This window comes from Rhinopithecus bieti, unplaced genomic scaffold (assembly GCF_001698545.2).
Source record: "Rhinopithecus bieti isolate Rb0 unplaced genomic scaffold, ASM169854v2 scaffold_35903, whole genome shotgun sequence".
NCBI classification, from domain to species: domain Eukaryota; kingdom Metazoa; phylum Chordata; class Mammalia; order Primates; family Cercopithecidae; genus Rhinopithecus; species Rhinopithecus bieti.
In genome coordinates, this window is record NW_016815549.1 from 237,750 (window position 1) to 257,910 (window position 20,161).

At 52.0% G+C, this 20,161-nt stretch overlaps 1 protein-coding gene across 2 annotated transcripts in view; it reads right to left on the reverse strand.

Moving 5' to 3' along the window:
- SORCS2 (sortilin related VPS10 domain containing receptor 2) overlaps positions 1-20,161 on the reverse strand; it is a 579,194-nt gene that overhangs the window by 106,870 nt on the left and 452,163 nt on the right. The gene's annotated exons all lie outside the window — the stretch shown is intronic.

Consider the following 20,161-nt stretch of genomic DNA (forward strand, 5'->3'; position numbering starts at 1 on the left):
TGAGCACTCAAAAACCCTGTCTAAAATTCTGTTTCAGGGAAAACTGCCCCAAAGCAGGACCAGGGATGGACGGGGAGGGAGTGACTGGGGGGGGCCCACTACCTTCAGCAGAGATTACTGAGCTGGGGGTCCCCGGGGAACTCAGGGGCAGGCCCGAGGGGCTGATGAAGGGAACTGAGTGGGAGGCAGACATGGGGCTGGAGCAGCAGCCAGGGGTTGGGTCTGCAAAGCCTCGGACAGTGGTACAGTGGGTTGTATGGTGACCCCACAAAGATTTGTCAACATCCCTACCCCCAGCACCTGGGACTGTGATCTTATTTGGAAATAGGGTCTTTGGAGATGTGACTAAGCATCTCAGGATGAGGCCATCTGGATTTAGGGTAAACCCTAAATTCAATGACACGTGTCCTTATATGGAGAGGGTAGGTAGGGACGCAGAGAGAAGGTGACACACAGGCAGAGACGGGGGATGCACCTGGATGTCACCAGGGCCATGAATTGCCGGCAGCCCGGGACGCTGGGAGAGGCACAGAGACAGGGGACGCACCCGGACGTCACCACGGCCATGAACTGCCGGCAGCTCGGGATACTGGGAGTAGCACAGAATGAAGAGTCCTTCTGAGCCCCTAGAAGGTACCAGCCCGGCCAACACCTTGGACTCCCAGTATCCATCCCGTCAGAGGATATGTTGCTGCTGTTTTCAGCCCCCTAGTTTGTGGGTCTTTGCAATAGCAACCCCAGGAAACACACACAAGAGCTCTGCCAACCAGGGATCCTGTTATTTGGGGCGGGAGGTCTCTAGGGAGGCGTGATGAAGGGAGGGATGGCCTGGTTTAGGTTTTCAAAGGGGCCCACACAGGAGTGGGTCATTTAGGAGGAGATGCCCTTATCCCAGCTGGGTTTGGTGGCTTGGTCAGATTCGGGACATCGCATCTCTACATTCAGAATGACAGACACCCAGACACTCACAGGTGGCCCCGGGGCCATTTTGTTTTGCAATTGGCAGACAAGGCAGCAGACAAAACTTACCTGAGATCACACAGCCATGGAATTTGAACCAGGTTACCCAGAGACTGAGTGTGCACCCCTCGCTCTGATCCTACAAGCACACACTGCTCGTTTGTTCCTTCCTTCCTTCCTTCCTTCCTTCCTTCCTTCCTTCCTTCCTTCCCTCATTCATTCATTCATTCCCTCATTCATTCATTCATTCATTCCCTCATTCATTCATTCATTCCCTCATTCAACAAACACGTACAGTCCTGGCTTACCCAGGCACTGGGTACTGCAGGTATGGGGGTGAGGCAGGAGAGCAGTTGTGGCTGTATTGGACATGGTTCTCATCCTAACAGGGGACGCAAAGCCAGTCCCAAAGGAAGTCTCCCTTTGGAGCCAAGCGTTTGACTCCAGAGCCCTGTTCTTAGCCACACACTGCAGGGTGCGCCCATGCAGGATGGGGTGTTTAAGCTGGGCCTCGCGTGGGGCTGGGTAGGACCAGCCCTGCTGAAGACGAGCACAGCTTTCCTGGGGAGGGCAGTGGGCAATGGCACGGGGCGACTACGGTGGTCTTGCCAGACCCCAGAATATCTCCAGAAGACAGTTAAACTCACGGAGCCAAAATCAATAGGCTGCCTGGGGTGCCTGCCTTTAAGTGAATGAATGGTGATCCCATAGATTCTTTCTTTCCAGGGAAACCTTCATGAACTTCCCAGCTACGGTCACTAATCTCTGCTAACACGAAACCCTGCTCTCCCCGCACACCAAGGGCCTGACGGAGAACAACGTGGCCTCCGTGGAGAGCGATTCCTTGGACGACTTTGGCCCCCAAAATGCAGACGAAGGTGTGTGCTCAGAGCTGTGCCTCTTGGTGTGGTTTATCCGTAGGAAAAAAACAAACAAACAAGGAAGAACTGAGGGGAGCCTTCGATTACATAATAATATTGGCAAAGAACACGTAACGACTGGGGAGCTTATGTGCTCGTGAAAAACAGCAGGGTGCAAAATTACAAGGAAGTACACTTACTGTACGTACCACATTGACACGGTGATAATGCGGTCTGTTAGGATTCTGTTAATGATGAGTGAGTGGGTAAGTAGGTATATTTTTATCAATGGGGAATGGCCAGAAACAAGAATGGAAGGCAGCTTGGTGGGATGTAAGAATGATTGGTCTTAAGTGTTGGAGCTAGAAGGAATTTACTTTTTTACTTTGATAGAATAGTTTCAGATTTACAGAAAAGTTGCAGAGATAGCCGAGCGAGTTCCTGCTTGCTAGACAGGGACAGTGAGACACAGGGAGGTCACACAGATGGTCAGGATAGAGCCGAGGTCAGGAGCCGAGTGTTTGACTCCAGAGCCCTGTTCTTCGCCACACACTGCAGGATGTTTCCATACAGGATGGGGCATTTTAGCTGAGCCTCACAGTTCCTGTCTATGCCATGCGCAGTTCCCCTGTTATTAACACCTTGCATTAGCCTGGGACATTCACCACAAGGAGGATCAGCAAGTTAATGTTCTCCAAACGCCATGCTTTGTTCAGCTTCCACCAGTATTTCCTTTTCCTGTCCCAGGATCCTGTCCTAGGACACCACGGTACATCTTAGGCTGCGACAGTTTGGGCACTTTGCTTGTGTTGGATGACCTTGTGAGCTCTGAGGAGGGCTGGCCAGGCACGCTGGAGGATGCCTCTGAACGTGGGTCTGTCTGATGATTTTCTGGGCATCAGATGGGGTTGTGGGTTCTTGGGAGGAAGGCTGCAGGGGTGAGTGAGGTACATCAGACCAAGCGCTGGCCGTCAGCAGACTTGTCACCGATGGCACTGCCCTTCCTTCCCAGCCAGGGTCCTGCATGTCAGGCCCTCCCTGGTGGAGTCACTCTTCTCCTTTCTGTACTGTCCTCTTGGAAGGAAGTCACCACGCACAGCCCACGCTTGAGGGGTGGGAGTTACCCTCCTCCTCGAAGATGGAAGAGCCACATCTATGATTTGGAATTCATTAGCATGGGAGACGTTTTTCTCTTCCCCTCCATTATTTACTCATTCAATCATTTATTTATATCACTATGAGCTTATAAATATTTATTTTATACTTCAGTTGTAATTGCAGACTGTTCTGATATTTTGTTGCTCAAACAGCTCCAGCTCTGGCCTCAGGGAGCCCTTTCAGCTGGGCCTTGTGTCTCTATGACACACCCTCATCATCCTTCTCCTTCCCAAGGTTCTTCTTCTTGTTTTTTTTGAGACAGAGTCTCGCTCTGTTGCCCAGGCTGGAGTGCAGCGGCACAATCTCGGCTCACCATAACCTCTGCCTCCCAGGTTCAAGCGATTCTTTTGCCTCAGCCTCCTGAGTAGCAGGAATTACAGACGCCCGCCACCACACCTGGCTAATTTTTGTATTTTTAGTACAGATGGGGTTTCACCATGTCGGCCAGGCTAGTCAAGAACTCCTGACCTCAGGTGATCCACCCACCTTGGCCTCCCAAAGTGCTGGGATTAAGGCGTGAGCCACGGAGCCTGGCCTGCCCCTCCCAAGGTTCTGCACACACTGCACACGGATTCCCCGGATAACCAGGAAAAAGGAAGGAAGTCCTCAGGACTTCTTGGCTCATTCATCATCCTTTCAACATTGACCCACACGTCTGTGCCATTTGACCAGGGAAGCCCAAATTCCCTCATTAAAGCGCTTTTTCCATGATACAGTTCTTCAAATGTTCTTACGAGGCAACTATGTGTCCACCATCCTCACTGGCCCGTGTGCCATTTTTGTACCTCGAGCAAAACAGGACTGACATGGAGCTGGCTGTTAATCCTACCCTATGGACACATGAAGGAGTGCGTGCAGGAATGAGCGAATGAGCAATGCCATCTCAGTCTGCGACCCCTGAGGGAATTGTGTGTTAGCTTTTCGCCTCTGGGAGGAAAACAGCCCTTATGAACATTTAAGTAGCCTGGAGAGCAAATCTCATAGAAAAAAGCTCATCCCCTTATTCATCTTCACCACTCAAAGCTTTGCACATGAATAAAGGCTCATTCATTCATTCATTCATTCTTCCACATTGCAAAACCACATGGTCCAAGCAAGGATTCAGGTAAACGCGGGGCTCTGCAGGAGCACAGAAGAAGGAAAATGGCACCCAGGTGTTGGGCAGGTACAAAGGCAGGTAGGAGGCCTTCCTGGAGGTGGTGACACCCAGATGAGCCCTGAAAAATGGACAGAAATTTGACTGGTAGACCTGGGGGACAGGGCTTCAGGCAGAGAGGACAGCATGACCCCAAAGGCAAGTAGATGGAGGTCCCTGCCCTGCCTCTCCTCCAGCCTCCCCTCCCACCATTCAGGCTCCTGGCATCAGCCACGGCAAACTCCTTGTGTGTCTCCAGTTAGTGGAGGCCGTTTACATCCTGACAACCACTCGTGTGTGTACTGTTCCCTCTGTGTGGAATGCACAGTGGGACCAAGACACCCTCACCCCTGCCACTGGTGACTCAGAACCAAACCTTCACTTTTCAAAATGACACAAAATCCATGTGTGATCAAATCAAAATAGCTTCTTTCAGATTTTCTGAGTACAAAATTCTGAACAACGTCAACCAACCCAAATGCTTCTCATTTACGCATGTGAGCCTGTTTTGATGATAAGATGCCCTTCCCCTTGTTATCTGCTTGTCGAGCACCCTGTTCTGCAAGACTCATTTCAAAGCTCGCCTCTTCCGGGAAGCCCTCTATGATAGGGAGTTATTCCACTCCTTCCTCTGCCCCCTCCAGCATCTTGTGCATACACAGGCTACAGCCTGGTGGCCCTGGTGTCCTCCTGGTGGGTCTGTTTCTGCTGCCAGCCTCCCAGCCTGGCAGTGCTCATGTCTTCAGCACTGCCATTTCCCCCAGCACTGTGATCCCAATGAGTGGGCATTGGCATTATTCACATACAGCCAGGGGGGCTCTGGGTACAGGGCTTGCTTCTCCATCACAGCCCCTTTCAGCACAGTCCACAGGGCTCTCACAGAGGCGAGCGGCCCGAGGAAGTGATTCCAACCTGGGGCCCGGCAATCTGGGCCGGGGTTATTTTTGGTGCGGAGTTGGGAGAGTGAGCCAGGAAAGAAGGAGGAGAGGAAGGTGCTGACAGGAAAAGATTATTGGAGCAAAGAAAACAAATCAATTAGCATCGTGCCAGGCGGAGCTGGCAGTGGTTCCTCCAAATCGGGAACCAGCCTCTATTTTAAATGGTGTATTTTTACCACTTACTATTCTGGGGGAGACATATGGTACCTGCACTGGGTTCTGGGGGCCCAGGAGGCTGGTTTTTCGAAATTAGAGGCGACATTCTAAAACATGGTAAAGAGAAATGCTTGACAGATTCATATGAGTAACGGCCAGTTATTCGAAGACTAATTCTAAGAAATGGGTACACAGCTTACGGGGCCCAGCACATGGTCGGGGGCAGACACAGGGTCAGGCGAGTCCCTTATTTTATTAAATATTCACAGCATACCTGCTAGGTAGGTGTGATTATGCCCATTTCTCAGGTGGGAAAACTGAGGCCAGAGAACCTGTGTGCCCGGTAGGAGATCGCACAGACCACTTTTCTCCCCTGATGTCTGTGTCACCTCTACACGCACCTTGGCCAATGGTATCCTTGCACCTGCCCAGAAGGCAGCTGGCCAACACGGGGGTCCTGATGCAACAGGCTTGGAAGAGTCTAGAGAGATCCCTCCCACCCCCCAAAGACTGGAAATGGCTTCCAGAAATCTGCAGCGGCAGGTCCGTCCAGGGCTTTTGCAATGGATTTCCGACCCTGTGAAGAGGGAAGTGGGGGCTGGGAGGGAGGGACTCCCATTCCTTCTTCCCTCTTGGCCCCTCGGCCCATTCTGGAGGGGACTGACTCACTCACTCAGTCCATATGTGCAGAACCCCGGGCTAGGAGCTGAACCCCATGGGATTCCTGCTCCCCCGGGGGGATCACAGCAGACAGAAACATCACCGAGTAGGTCTGAGAGGTGTACTAATCTGGGCAGCCCCGAGCAGAGAGGGCCCCTCACCCAGGCTGGGCCAAAGTCGAGGAGAGGCCGTCCATCAGGAGCATTTCTGCAGATGAGACACAGCTCACACAGGGTGGGCCAGAGTCGACACTGTGCAAAAAGATGCCCCAGAGAGACAGGGCAGACACCGGGAGACGCTGAGCTGGCCCTCCCACCTCCTCCCTGCCTGGCCAGGGGGTCCGCCTGAAGCTGAGGCCTGGATGCCCTTCTCTGGCTCTTCACAATGAGTCCACACCTCCCTGCCTCCCTGACCTGCATCCCACTTGGTCTCCTGCTTGGACCTGCTTGTCAGAAGCATCCCTGTGACTGAGCCCTTCAGGAGCCAGCGGTGACTCTGCCCCGGCCGGCAGGACGCTGCCAAGTTCCCTTCCCTGGTCCGCGTTATCTTCCTCCAGCAGGGCTCCAACCCATCTCCTCCAAAAGGTGGTGCCAATGTCCCAGTCTGCCTGGCAGCTAAGCTCATCATATCCTAACTCTCAACTCTCCAAGTTAAAAGAAAAAAAAGAAAAACAAACAGCATCCAGAAACCACTTCTCGCCTCTGCTAGAGCCCTGGCTCACACTCGCCTCTGCAGAAACTCTGGTTTCCATTCACAAATCTCTGTCCCAGGGAGTATGCTTTTAGTCTGCCCTTTACCAAGTTTAGTCCTAAGGATTGGTGTCATTTGGGTTTGCCTTTCTATTTAAAACCCAACTGCCCAGTCTACTTCTGGCCAGACAGATGCGCCCAGCTCAGGGTACAGACAACTTGGCTTTGACGCTCAGAGAGGCAAACAGTGGAGGCGAACAAACACTGCAGCATCCACCCCCGGATCTGAAATTAGAATCTTCCCAGAGTGTCTCATCCAAGCCTGTGTGAGTCAGAACGAGCAGAAAGCATTCTCCCACCGGGTGCTTCCCCTGTGGCTGAACGCACACAGCTTGCTGGATGTTCAGCACACACTCCGGCGGCTAGTTTGGTGTTTTAGGAAAAAGTCACTCCCGTGATGGTCATGTTTGGGTGACCCTGAGGGCTGTAGAGATCCCAGAATGCAGAGTCCAACTGAGATGTGGCCTTGGGCAAGTCCGTCTCCTCACCTTCAAATTGGAGATAATCTCTTCTGTGCTGAAGTTCCCAATGAGGCAAAACATTTGCAAGTATTGTAGAAATATGAAGGGTCTTCATTCTACTTGTTGCTTTCTTCAACCAGAAAGATCTACTCTTGAAGACATCACAGGTGGTCTGCAGGTTCGTCCCTGCTGGGGCCCTTCAGGGTCTCCCAGGTGCTCCTGGGATTCAAGACTCACTCCCATCCTCACCTGCGGACGTGGCTCCCACACATCCTGAGCTCCAGTAGTCCTGGGCTGTGTCCAGGTCCCAGAGGCCCATCATACCCTCACAGTCTGCATATGAACAGGTCTCACTTTGTTGGATGCCTTGGCCAACTTCTGACTGCCTGCAGGGTAGGGCCTAGGGGGATATGCCAGTGGCTGCTGTGGTGGTTAACCAGGTGAGATAACATGGTGACCTGGCCTTGGGCAGAGGGTAGGAGAACTGGAGGGGAGAGGGCAGATGTCAAGGACATCTTGGAGTTACAGTTCAGAGGCTTTGCTGGGGAATAAATAAAATGGGGAAATACAAGAGCATACTAAGTTTCAGGCTTGGGTCAAAGGGTGGCTGATGGTGCTTTGCAGAGATGGGGATGCAGGAGGAAGAACTGGTTTGGGGGAAATGAAGCTGAGGTCAGTTTGAGCTGCTGAGGTTCCTGAGGTACCCCCGAGTGGAGGGAGGGGTGGGGTTTGATATATGGGGCTGGGATCGGAGAGGAAATCTGCATGGTGGGTAGGCATTCGGAAGCTCCGTGCACAGACTCCTGGCTGGGGGTCCTGGAGAGGATGAGCTCCTCTAGGCATGGCAGGAAGTGGGAAAAAGAACCGGCCTGGGATGGAGATCAGAGGGACCCTGCAGAGATAGCCGGTGGGGAGCGAGGGGGTGTGGGAGGGGCCGCTGGAGAGTGGCGACGGGTGAGGGGCTTCAGCAGGCCAGGAGGAGAGAGCTCGGCCTTCCCACCTCCTGACTCCCACCTCCTCCTTCCCTCACCTCTCAGCTGGGCCTGCCCTGCCACAGCCTCTCTGACTTGTTTCATATCCATGCTTGTTCCACACCCATGGTCCCTCTCACGTGGCTCCGGCCACCCCAGCCTCAGGCTCACTCTATGTTCTGGCTCCGGAGAGCCCCTTCCCAGAGGCTGTGCGGCTGGCCCTCTCTTTTTAAAAATTTATTTTTGTTTTTATTAATATCACTTCTAATGGACCAATCATAATTGTATACATTTGTGGGTAAGATGTGCCATATATATATACACACACACACACACACACACACACACACACACACACACACACACACAATACACAACATGCAATGATTAAATCAAGCTAATCGACACAGCCATCGCCTCACCCACTTGCTTTCTGAGATGAGACATTTGAAATTTCGAAACAGCGAGGGAAGCGAAGTCCAGATGACCAGCTCCTCCTAACCCACAGCTGGCAGCTCCAAGACCACCGTCTCAGAGGCCCTTCCTGAGCACACCACCTAAATGGGCCCTGCCTCCTAGTTATCCTCTGTCTTAAAAAGAAATCATTAAGCCTCTCTGAAAACATCCTTTTATATTATTATTTCTGATTGTGGCAAAATAGACATATCATAAAATTTCCCTTGTGAGCCCTTCTCGAGTGGACAGTTCAGTGGCGTTAGGCATCCACACTGTCCTAGAACCATCACCACCGTCCTTCTCCGGAGCTTTTCCATCACCCCAAACTGCAGCTCCCCCTGCGGGAAGCCCAGCTCCCCATCCCCTCCCTTCATGTTATTGTGCTCGCTTCCTGGCCGACCCCCCACGAGGCTGCGTGGTCAGGGAATAGGGTTGTCTTCTTCACTGCCCGATCCCAAGCCCCACCTGGCACATAGTGGGTGCTCAGGCCACGAGTTCAGTGCTGCTGAACATGCTGACGGGATATATTTAACTCTCACTTCCGGTGAACTTTTAACATTTAAGGGAGGTGGCGTTCTGTTCTGTTCTGTTCCGTTCTGTTCCATTCTGTTCTGTTTTGTTGTGCGCTGATGTCTCAAACCTTCTAAGCCCCACCTGAAGCCCAGGAGCCTGGAAGCCTGGAGACCACATGCCCCCACCTCCCTTAGATTCTACCCCCAAGCTGCCTTCACACGAATGCTGACAGGCACAAGAGTGGAGACGCCTTGTTCTCCAGCAGCTGCTGCAGGCAGGTCCAGGGCTGTGCCAGGGTCTCCAGCATCCTCTCCAGGCCCACCCGCTTGGGTGCAGCAGGAGCTGAGAATTGGCAGCTGTTTTTCGAGGTTCCTGTGCGCCTGACCTCCTGATATTTTCAGTGTCTACTGTATAAGGAAGCCTCTAAGTCCTTGTGTCAAACCCCTTCCTCCCCTAGATGCCCAAACTGGTTTCTAACCAGCGCCTGTGAATCACTGGATCTAGAACTATTTTACCAAATAAAACGAGTTGATCTGAAACCTTCTCTGTGTGGACCGAGGGCATGCCTTCATGCCAGCCTGCCCGAGGTCTTGAGACTGCCTAACCGCTTCCCTGCCAAGACCCAGGAATTTTGCTAAGGCATTTTTCGTGGCTCCTCGGCCAACAGAGGCACATCATGAGTTAATGAGAGCTTTGCCCCTCAAATAAAAGCTCTCGGCCAAATGGGAATCAGGGCAGGGCCAAGGTGGAGAGATCTGTCAGCATTCATGGTTTCTAACTAGGCGGGCGAGGGCCCCATTTGCCCCCCATGGCATGGGAGTTCATGCACAATTCTGAGAAACATGTTGGGAGCCAAGCAGATGATGCCAGGGCTTGGGCGGCAGTATCACCCATCCCTCCTGAGTAGGGATATGTAAGGCCTGGCATACTCAGCAGGACACCTCCCACTGTCCTCTGCTTAGCTGAGGGAATTTTGAAAAACCTATGAAAAGGCTGGGTGCAGAGGCACACACCTGTAATCCCAGCATTTTGAGAGGCGGAGGTGGGTAGATCGCTTGAGTCCAGGAGTTTGAGACCAGCCTGGGCAACAAAGCGAAACCCTGTCTCTCTAAGTACAGAAAAATTAGCCTGGCATGGTGGCATGCACCTATAGTCCCAGCTACTTGGGGGGCTGAGGCAGGAGGATCTCTTGAGCCTGGGAGGCAGAGGTTGCAGTGAATTGAGATCATGCCACTGCACTCCAGCCTGGATGAAAGCACCAGACCCTGTCTCAAAAAATAAAATAAAATAAAATAAATGAATAAATAAATAAACAAAATCCTATGAAGGAGAAAAGTCAAGAGAATCATTATCATCAAGGATGAAGATGGGGAACAGTACCATGCCTGGGACTCAAATTTTTCATTCATTAAGCCAGCACCTAGGCACAGAGCACCAGGGACTGTATTACGTGTTGGGTTATGACTGTGGACAGGACAGGACAGGACAGGATGAAATCACTCTCCCATAGGCTTACAGCTGAGTGCAAAAGACAGGTAGGAAAACAAATGCAGGAACATGATCATTTCAGATGGTAGTGGGTTCCATGAACAAGATAGAATCAGGTAACTCAATGACTAATGTGCATGTGTATATGTGTTTATATACGTGTATTCATACATAAGTACATACACACATATGATACACACAAATATATGTATGTGCTATAGAAAGAGACGTACATATGTAGGAACAAACCTATAGTGACAGAGGCATGAAGCAGGCCAGAAGGTTAACAGCACTGTTTGTTTCTTTGGAGAATGTTTATGGCTACACTTCCTAGTCTGTACCACATAGCCTAGTGTGAAACACCTATGGAATGACTAAATACACTTTTGTAAGTCAGTATTTTAAAATGAATGTGTTACATTTGTAATTAGGAAAAAATCCAATAAGTAATAAACTTTTATGAAAGAGGAATGTGTTTATAAGCAAAAGCCTAAGAAAGTCTGTTAGCAAGACACTTGTTAAGAACTAAGGTTTCCTGCAAGGTCATCTGTCAATGGTCAGTATTTGATACTTTTATTTATTTATTTGTTTATTTTGAGACAGGGTCTTGCCCTGTCACCCAGGCTGGAGTGCAGTGGTGTGATCTCGGCTCACTGCAGGCTCTGCTTCCTGGACTTAAGCCATCCTCCCGCCTCAGACTTCCGAGTAGCTGGGAACCACAGGCGCGTGTGTACCACCATGCCTGGCTAATGTTTAATTTTTTTGTAGCAACAGGGTCTCTCTATATTGCCCAGGCTGGTCTTGAACTCCTGGGCCCAAGCGATCCACCTGCCTTGGCCTCACACAGTGCTGGGATTACAGATGTGAGCCACCACGCCCAGCCTATCAATACTTTCAATCCAACTGTCTTTCTTTTCCACTCTCCTCCCCTCCTTCCTCCGTTCCTTCTTTCCTGCCTCCCTACCTTCTTTCTTCCCTCCCTCCCTTCTTCTTTTCCTCCCTCCCTCCTTCATTTCCTCCTTCCCTCCTTTCTTTCTTCCTTCTCTCCTTCCTTCATCTCACCCCTCCATCCGTCCTTCCATCCATCCATCCACTGGGGAGTGACTGTAAGCGTGCATGAAGAGAGTAGTGCTGGGTGCTTTGAGTCCAGTGACCATTGTGGCCACCTGCTGTAACCATCTCCGTGCAACCCAGCTCCTGCACCTACCTCCTTGGCATGGGTGCCAGTGGCTTCTGGCTCCCGGGCTCATCTCTGCTTGAACTTGAACTCCTGCTAGTGGGGTGAGAGACACTGACTGTGTGCCTGGCTCTGTGCTAGGCACTAGCCCCCACAGTCCTCATTTTATTCTCACAATGGCTACATGTGGGAGATGTTCTTATCTCTCTTTTACAGACAAAGAAACAGAAGCTTGGAGTGGTGAGATGACCCACTTAAGACCACACAACTTGTGAGCCACGAGGCTGGCACGAGACCCAGCTCTGTCTGACTCGGAGCCGGCGTCCAGCCTCTGCACCGAGGCTTGAGCTGACAAGCATCCAACATAATTTAGTAAAACACCCACTCAAACACGATTACAGAATTGACTGTCAGGAAAGGGCTGGTTCTGTTTTAATTACTGGCCTGACAATTGCTAAAATGCCAGGAAACATCCTTGAGAACATTTGTAAATGTAATGGCAAGGCAAACCTATTCTCTTTGGCCAGAAGGCTGACTTGGAAAATCTCGGGTCTGATCGATAATAACTAAATAATGCAAACACATTTCAGAGCATAAAAAAAAAAAAAAAAACCTCATCATCGATACTTTGTAGCCTTGATTTATTAATCATCTTGTGTGTAGCATTTGTGAGAACGAGAGCCCCTGCCGTCCTCCTCCTCTATGATCATTGATGATCTCAGTTCTCTTAAGGGGCTTTGCACTGAGGCTCTGGAGTGAATACGGTTTAATCGTGTTTTGTTTGCCTGTCTGAGGACATTTTGCAGACAATGCTAAAAGCCTATTTGCTTGGGCAGAGTGTGGCGGATGGCTAATTCTCTGGAGTCATGGTGTTTTGGAAGATTGTCTTTTATCAGGACGGTTGCATTAACTATGTATGGTTGGACATGCGAAAAATTTGTTCATTTATCTGCCCCCTAATTGAACAGTGGAAGGCAAGGGAATGTATCTCGGTAGCTTTGTGTTAGGCCTTTTCAACAGCAGTGCTGGCAGCCTCCTGGGTGAAGACGACAGCTTTCGGAAATAACTGTGGAACCTCCTAAGACTTTCTCTTCAAATATTTGTGATGAGAAGCCAAGATAGTATTGTGGCTGCTGGTCAAATTGGTTAAAATCTTGCATCAGCTTCAATTAGAAGCCATTCTTAGCGTTTTCTTATCGTTTCCTTATCGCTCCCATGAAGCAGATGTCTGAAGCCAAAAAGTGAGCCAAGGTCTGCATTGAATGGCCAAGGTCATGGTCATCCATTTAGGGACCAATTTGTATTCCGTGGTCATAGACTCCCATAAGGACAGAGCTGAAAGTCTCGTGAATGTAAGCTCCTCATAGTTGGGTGGGGAAGCTACACTTTTGTCTGGAGAAGCCCCAGTCAGGGTCTGCAGGTGATAGCAGCTTGAATCATGGTCGGCATGAATGAAGAACTTCTGCATTGTATGGAGTATACAGCAATACTGGTAACAAATAGTTGTGCATAGCATTTATTGAGCACTTCTGTATGTCGGGCACTAGACCAAATGCTTTCTTCATATTTTCAACCACCCTCTGATGAAGCCATTGTTATTATTATCCTTGTCGAATGGCCCCAGGCAAGTGAGTCTCAGAGAGGGCAGTCACCAAGTCACCGCCCAGTGGCTTAGGGGTTGATGGGGTAGAGCCCTGACCGCTGCTGCAAAGGTGGATATGGGATGCACACTGCTCTTCCTCCACTCTTGATTTCAGCCTCCATTGAACCTGTGTGAACCAGTGCTGGGGTGGAGGATGGAACAACCTCATCGTCTTTGGCTCCATGGAGCACACAGTCTAGTGAAGAGGCAAAGACTGACAAAACGCGTAAGCGGCAGCTATGCACCCCAGCAAGGGCTCGGTCACTGAACAAGAGGGGAAGTGGGGCAAGACCACAGAGACAGCGAGGTGGGCCAGGTGATCCATCCAGCAGGAAGGGAACGAGGAGGTCATGGGATGGGGAGGAGACGGCTGCAAGAGATGTGAAAAGGTGGAAGGAGCAGGACTGGATGCCACGGGTGGGGCAACAGGGAGTTTGGAAGGCCCTAGCTCCTATCTTGGGCATTGGGGGAAAAACAGTGAACCAAAGACACCTGGTACCTTCCTCGTGGCTGAGAAGAGACTGAGAAGGAGTGACCAGAGAGGTAGGAGGAAGATCAGAGAACACAGTGCTGCAGAAGTCATGGGACAGCCACCGAGAGCTCAAGCATGGTGTGCTTTCAAAGCCCCACTGATTGACAAAGACGGGGTACTGGTGTCTCTGAGTGCCACTGATTGTCGATGGTGGGAAATAGATGTCCCCAGGCACCAGTAATCGCCAATGGCAGGTATATTGGTGTCTCCCCAAGGTACCATTGATTGTCAAAGGTGGGGTATCAGTGTCTCTGAGTGTCACTGATTGTAAAAGGTAGGGCATTGGTGTGCTTGAGTACTACTGATTGTCAGCAATGGGGTATCAGTGTCCCCAGGCACCACTGGCTGCCACTGGGGGGCTAATGGTCCCTAGGAAGGGATGGGGTGGGAGGTAGCACCATCTTCTGTCCTTCATCTGCTCTCTAACCATATGCCATTGGTCATCAGTCAGTCCTAGTGTTTCTACTCCTCAGTGTCAGGGAGTGGCTTTGGGTCTGGGCAGGGCTGACCCCAGAGCAGATGCATCATGAGCGGTGGGTGAACCAAACAAAGGCATAGCGGGAAAGATGAGTGTGCCTTTTGTCAAGTTATTCTCCTCCTTCCTACCACAGATGAAGGATAATTTAATTAAGGTTCTTGGGGAAAGAGCTCTGGAGTGGGAGATTTCCCAGGGGCTCTCTGCAATCTTGTGGAGGCCAATGTGACTCGAAGCTCTGGTTTCCTGTGAGGAGCACCAGTGCTGGTGCTTCCAGATCTGGAATAACGGACATCCGTCCTGCATGAAGCCTCCTGGGACCCCGTGCCAAAGCACTCACGACGGAGGCAGGCAGGGCCCCCTCCCACAGGCAAAGAGCAAGGTGGGCAGGGAAGGCAGGGCACTGCAGTCCAGTCTGGAGTCCCCCTTCCTGGGACTCCAGACATGGTGATGCCTAGAAGCAGGAGGCAGCAGCAGAGGGGCCGGCTGATGCTGGAATCACTGCAGTCGTGCCCCGGCCTCTCTGCTTTGATACCTCCAGTGGCAACAGGCTCCCTACCTCACTGCCTGTGCAAGTGTTTTCTTTATAACAAGCTCAACCCTGCAAGACACAGAAGAAAAGGCTTCAGAATTCACCTACAATGAATTTTGGCCATGCACACACAGTGGCGAGACCGCGAGTCAGTTCTGTAGTCTCTGGGAGCCTCGATCCTGCCCCTTTTGAAGTGGGTCACCCTCCTCCTTCTTGCTCCCTCTCTTCCTTCCACCCGAGCTACAGGTTGGAGTAGAGGCTGGGTGAGGCGAGGAGGAGGTGCCTCGGGCCTGCTGAGGAACGCAGGGATCCTGGCTTTTCTGAGGCTGCTTTGTAGCATCTCCCCCAGGGGCCATGCTCTGGAGCAGGATGTGGGTATTACTCAGACCAGAATGTCATTAAAGTCACAGATGGACATCAGTCCTGAGAGTACTGATTAATAACTCACAGCACTGTCATGACAAGCAGATAGAGCTCACCAAGCCGGGCAGTGATCATTGCAACCACCATAGCTGGGCAGCAGCACCAGCAGGCTCTCACCAGGCCAGACACCACCCCAAGGCTGGGCTGCTGCCAGCCTCACTTTTCAGAGAGGTGAATATCTCACCCAGAGGTCACCTGGTTCAGACAGAGCCGAGCAGGTGACAGGGAAGCTTGATGGACAGCGTGCCACACCCCACCAGTCCGTAGCCCCGGCAGCCTGTCTTTGATTAGATTTATTGACTGGGTTTCTGTGTAGGATTTTGTTCAGCAAAAGTGTTTTCATGTTTTTTTAAAAAAAGTTTCACCACCTTTGATTTCATCCGATCACCACCCCCCTCAATATACACACACATAGACCCACACATAAACACACACACATAGACATGCCCATAGACACACTCATTTGCAGATGCAGGGAAGGGTGTGAGATGCCAGGAGGGAGTGGGAGAGGAAGGCTTCAGAACCCAGGAAAGACCCCTGTGCCCCTAGTTCCCACACCCCACCCCAGGCAGGGCTGAGGGCTTGGTAGGCTGCCACATCTCTGCCGGGCTTGGTCACACTGCCCAGGATGGACATGACCTACCCCCAGCAGGGGAGGTGCCTGAGGTCAAGAGGCCCTGGGAACCCCCTCCTTGTGGTCAGCAGTCGTGGGTCTCAGAGCCGGCTGGGACCCCATGGCCGGTGACCTCCCGTGCCTGCCAGCCACTGCCTCCCTGGGCCTCTTGATGGTGGGTTAACATGGGGATCACAGCAGGAGAAGGGCCCTTGGGGGACACTCGGGGGCCTGGAATACACAGGGCTGACCTCGTGGCTGAGGAGCAGAAAAACAGAGGAGACTGATGCCCACCTGCCCAGGTCAGAGAAATTGCCCTGAGTGCAGGGAAGACCCCCCACCATGAGACCCTCAGAGCCTTCCCCACTGGCCCTGGTCTCAGCTTCAGCTTCAGTTTCTAGTCTGCAAGAAGAAGGCAAAGAGCTCCAGCCCTGCAGCCTTCCAGGCCAACCTATGGAGAGCTGCACAAACCCAGCTTTGTCGGGGGCATGCAATGTGTGTACCCAACCCCCACCGCCTCCATAGTGACGGTGCCTGGAGCCTGGCATTGTGGCCGCCAGACACCCTGCTACTGTTTTTGTTGGTTGCCCAGAACTCAGCTGCCCACTTCCCCAGGAATCTGCTTCGGTTGACAGGAGCCCCTTGCCTGGGAAGTTGACCCTCCCCCAGGCAGTCCACAGATGGACAGATGCCCGATGGATGTGGGGGTGAAGGACCAGGGCTGTGTCCCCAGGGTCTGGTACACAGCAGGGTGGGACTCCACAGCATGGGCTGCAGGCAGGAGCAGGATGTCTTGTGAAAGCCGGGACTCTAAAAAGCTGAGAGATTGCCACAGACTCGCAGCCACACATGGATCACATCCAGTAACACAGCAAGATGCCTTGTTCCCAACAAAGCCCAACTGTGGGTCTCCTATTTTTAGACCAAAGAAAACAATACATGGTGATATTGTGGGAGGGATGGCTGATTAGGGAAACCTGTAAGAACCCCGTATCGTTCTGCTCCAACAAGATCGCAGTCTGCAGAAGAGGTGCTGCAGGTGTGCAGGAGAAACGTCCAGCGGTCCCCAGCCCAGCAGATGAAGGAGGAAGAGGAGGAAGAGGAAGAAGGAGGAGAAGGAGGAGAAGGAGGAGGAGGAGAAAAAAGAGGCATAACTAGATGCAGCTGTTTCCAGAGTGGGAGAGACCAGGTGCCTGGGGACAGGGCTGGGGCAGGGGCTGACGAATCTGCCGAGATCCTCTTTATTCCTCACGGCAACATCCTGGCGTTTCACGTCGCACACACATGAACACGTGCATAGATGCGCACATGCCTGTGCTCCTAAAGCCGTCCCTTCCCACCTGGGCACTATGCCATGTGAGTATCAGCCTGATACCTGTGTGCTGGGCTCATGGCAGAGCCTCCAGGCCCCCTTCAGAGAGAAGGCAGGGAAACCCAGCGAGGGCTCTTGTCATGAGGACTTGGGAGAGGGAGGGCACATCAAGTCCAACCTCCGTCAGGACACTAGCACCCAAGGAGGCGAGGCCGCTTCTCCAGGGCCTACACTCCTTGGGGACCAAGCTGGGACCCCTGGCTGCCTAATGCCAATTCCAGGGCAGAAGACCCCGCACATCTGGAAACTGTCCCTCATGTTCCTGAGTGTGGACTGAAGAGGTGGCCAGGGTGGAGTGGGCAGGGTAGAGTGAGGTTTTACTGGCCAGAGCTTCCGGGCTACTTTAAGGGAAATGTCTGGGGAGGCCATGCTCCTCACAGAGGACGTACCAGCCTTCCGCTCCCTGGACTTACTGGATAAACTTCCCAACAAAAATGCTCCAAGATGCCTTGCCCTGATGGAGGGAAACAATGTTGGATTTCCCAGACTGGCCAGATGAATCCCTTACGCCTGGCCGTCGTTAGCTGCCACTGGCTTAAGGGTAGCTACTAAGTATTGGGCAGCCTCTATGAGCCAGGTGCTGAGTGGCACACTCATCTTGTCTCATGAACCCCCACAGCTGATCCTTGAGAGGGGTGGTAGCTTCCTAGAGCTCTGAGAGGCTCACCAACTTGCCCAGAGACACACAGCACAGATGCAGGACCTGGGTGCACATCACAGATTGTGTATCTGTCACCTATACCTTTCAGAGAAAAGCATCTACTCACATTTGCCAGCTAGAAACTTCAGGTGCTTCTGAGGACCTGTGGGTGCCAGCAGTCTCCCCCACACTGTGCACACAGGCATGGATGGCACAGGTGAGCTTCCTGCCACCCGAGGCTTCCAGGACAGTGGTGTGTGTGTGTGCGTGGCTCAGACAATAAGAAAAAGCAATAATATACTCTCATATAGAGAAAAAAATCACTGCAAATATAAAGCAAGGTAAGAAGATGCAAGTTCTAGGGTAGGGTGGTGGTTGTGACTTGGGAAAGGAGGGTAAGGAAAAACATTCCTGAGGCAGAAAAGCCTCCTAGGCACAGGGAAGGGCACGTGCTAGGGAGAGTGGCAGCACGCACAAAGGTCCTGAGGCACCAAACTTGGCGTTTGGAGGAACCACAGGAGTCCTGAAGCTGGAGGCATGAGGGAGCAAGCAGAATGTGCCGTGGGTGGAGAGGCAGCCAGCGTGCGGGCCTGGGAGCCCCATGAGGAGTCTGATTGCAACGTGGGACGGTGAACCTTGGGGGCCTTGAGCAGAGGAGATACAACCTGATTTCCCTGGTGAACGCCCCTGCGGATGCAGCGTGGAGTGCAGACAGAGGGGCCGGGGTCCTGGAAAAATCCCTGGAAGATGGGCGTGACTTGGGCCCTGGGCTGAAATGGGGACAAAGATTTCGTGGTTTGGAGAACTCACTTGCAGCACAGAACTCACTAGTGCATCTGAGGTGGAGTGAGGGGATAGAGGGGGAAAGGATGGCCCCTGAGCTTTCAGTGTGAGGGGGGATGGGACCACTTCCTGAGAGGAGCCTGAGGAGGAGGCTTCTGTGAAGCAGGTGGAAGAGTTCCGACAGCAATGTGATGAATCAGGGATGCCTGTCTGCCCTCTGAGGTGGGTGTCATGGAGCAGCAGGAGATCTGAGTTTGGACTGCGACTGAGGCATCAGGGCTGGGGAGTAGTGGGGGTGCAACCAAGATATCTGAAGCCATGACATGGGGTAGGATCATGGAGGAAGAGGGAAAAACTGAGGGATGGGTGAGCATCCCACTCCTGACTGCAAATCCCAGAGAGAAAGCCCCAGCTGGAAGGTGAGGCAGAGCTGGGGGGCTCCGGTAGGCAGCTCAGAGGAAGCACACTTCTCCCCACTTCTCCTTTCTCAGAAGAGGAAACTGAGCTCCAAAGACACCAAGGCTTGTCCCTATAAACACAGCCCACGACGGGCAAGCCAGATTCTGAGCTTCAGAATTTTGAACTTGAACTAAAAGTTGCTCAGAATGTCTGATCCTTCTTCCACATGGCCAATTCCTGTACATCTTCCAAAGGCCAACTCAAATGTCTCCTCCTCTTTGAAGCACTCCTTACTCCATGCTTGTGTCCGGTCCCCCACCATGATTCCATGGCCGTTTCTACACACCTCCACTTAGAACCTTTTCTATCTCAGGATAGTAGTTTCACAATCTCACTGGCTGTGAACTCCTTGTTGTCAGAGAGTGGAGTCTACACACCCTACACCCCTGCTTGCCCAGAAACTAGGCATATGAGGAGCTTTATAAAGCCTTTCTGGATGGATGGAAGGAAGGGGTATATGCATGTACCAGTGGGTGAGTGGATGGGTAGGTGCTTATAATGATGGATAACGAATTGATAGATGAATACCATATAGATAAATGGCACATGGATGGCTGGGTGGATGGATAATTGGGTGAGTGGGTGTACGTATAGATAGATGGATGGATGGGTGAGTAGGTGGATGGATAGATGAGATAACCAATGGATAGATAAATATATAGATCAATGGCACTTGGCTAGATGGATAGTGGGTGGTGGATGGATGGATAGAAGGCGACAGGATTTGTAGTCAAAATATTCAGAATTCTGCCCTGGCCACACTTTGGACTAGCTGCTGGACCAGGCACCGCGAGGTCCATGTTGCTGAGCCCTGGGCTCCTCACCTTTGATTTGGAGAGAAGGGTAACTAATTGTCCACCTGCTGGAGCCCTGCAAAGCTCAGAAGGGCCAAGAGATGGCTCAGGGGCCTTGTGGGGCTATGTAAATGTCAGGCAGTCCCAGGGAGCCTGGAGCAATCTGCACCATCGCAGAGTTCTCTGCCAGGAATCACCTCCAAATGTCCATCGA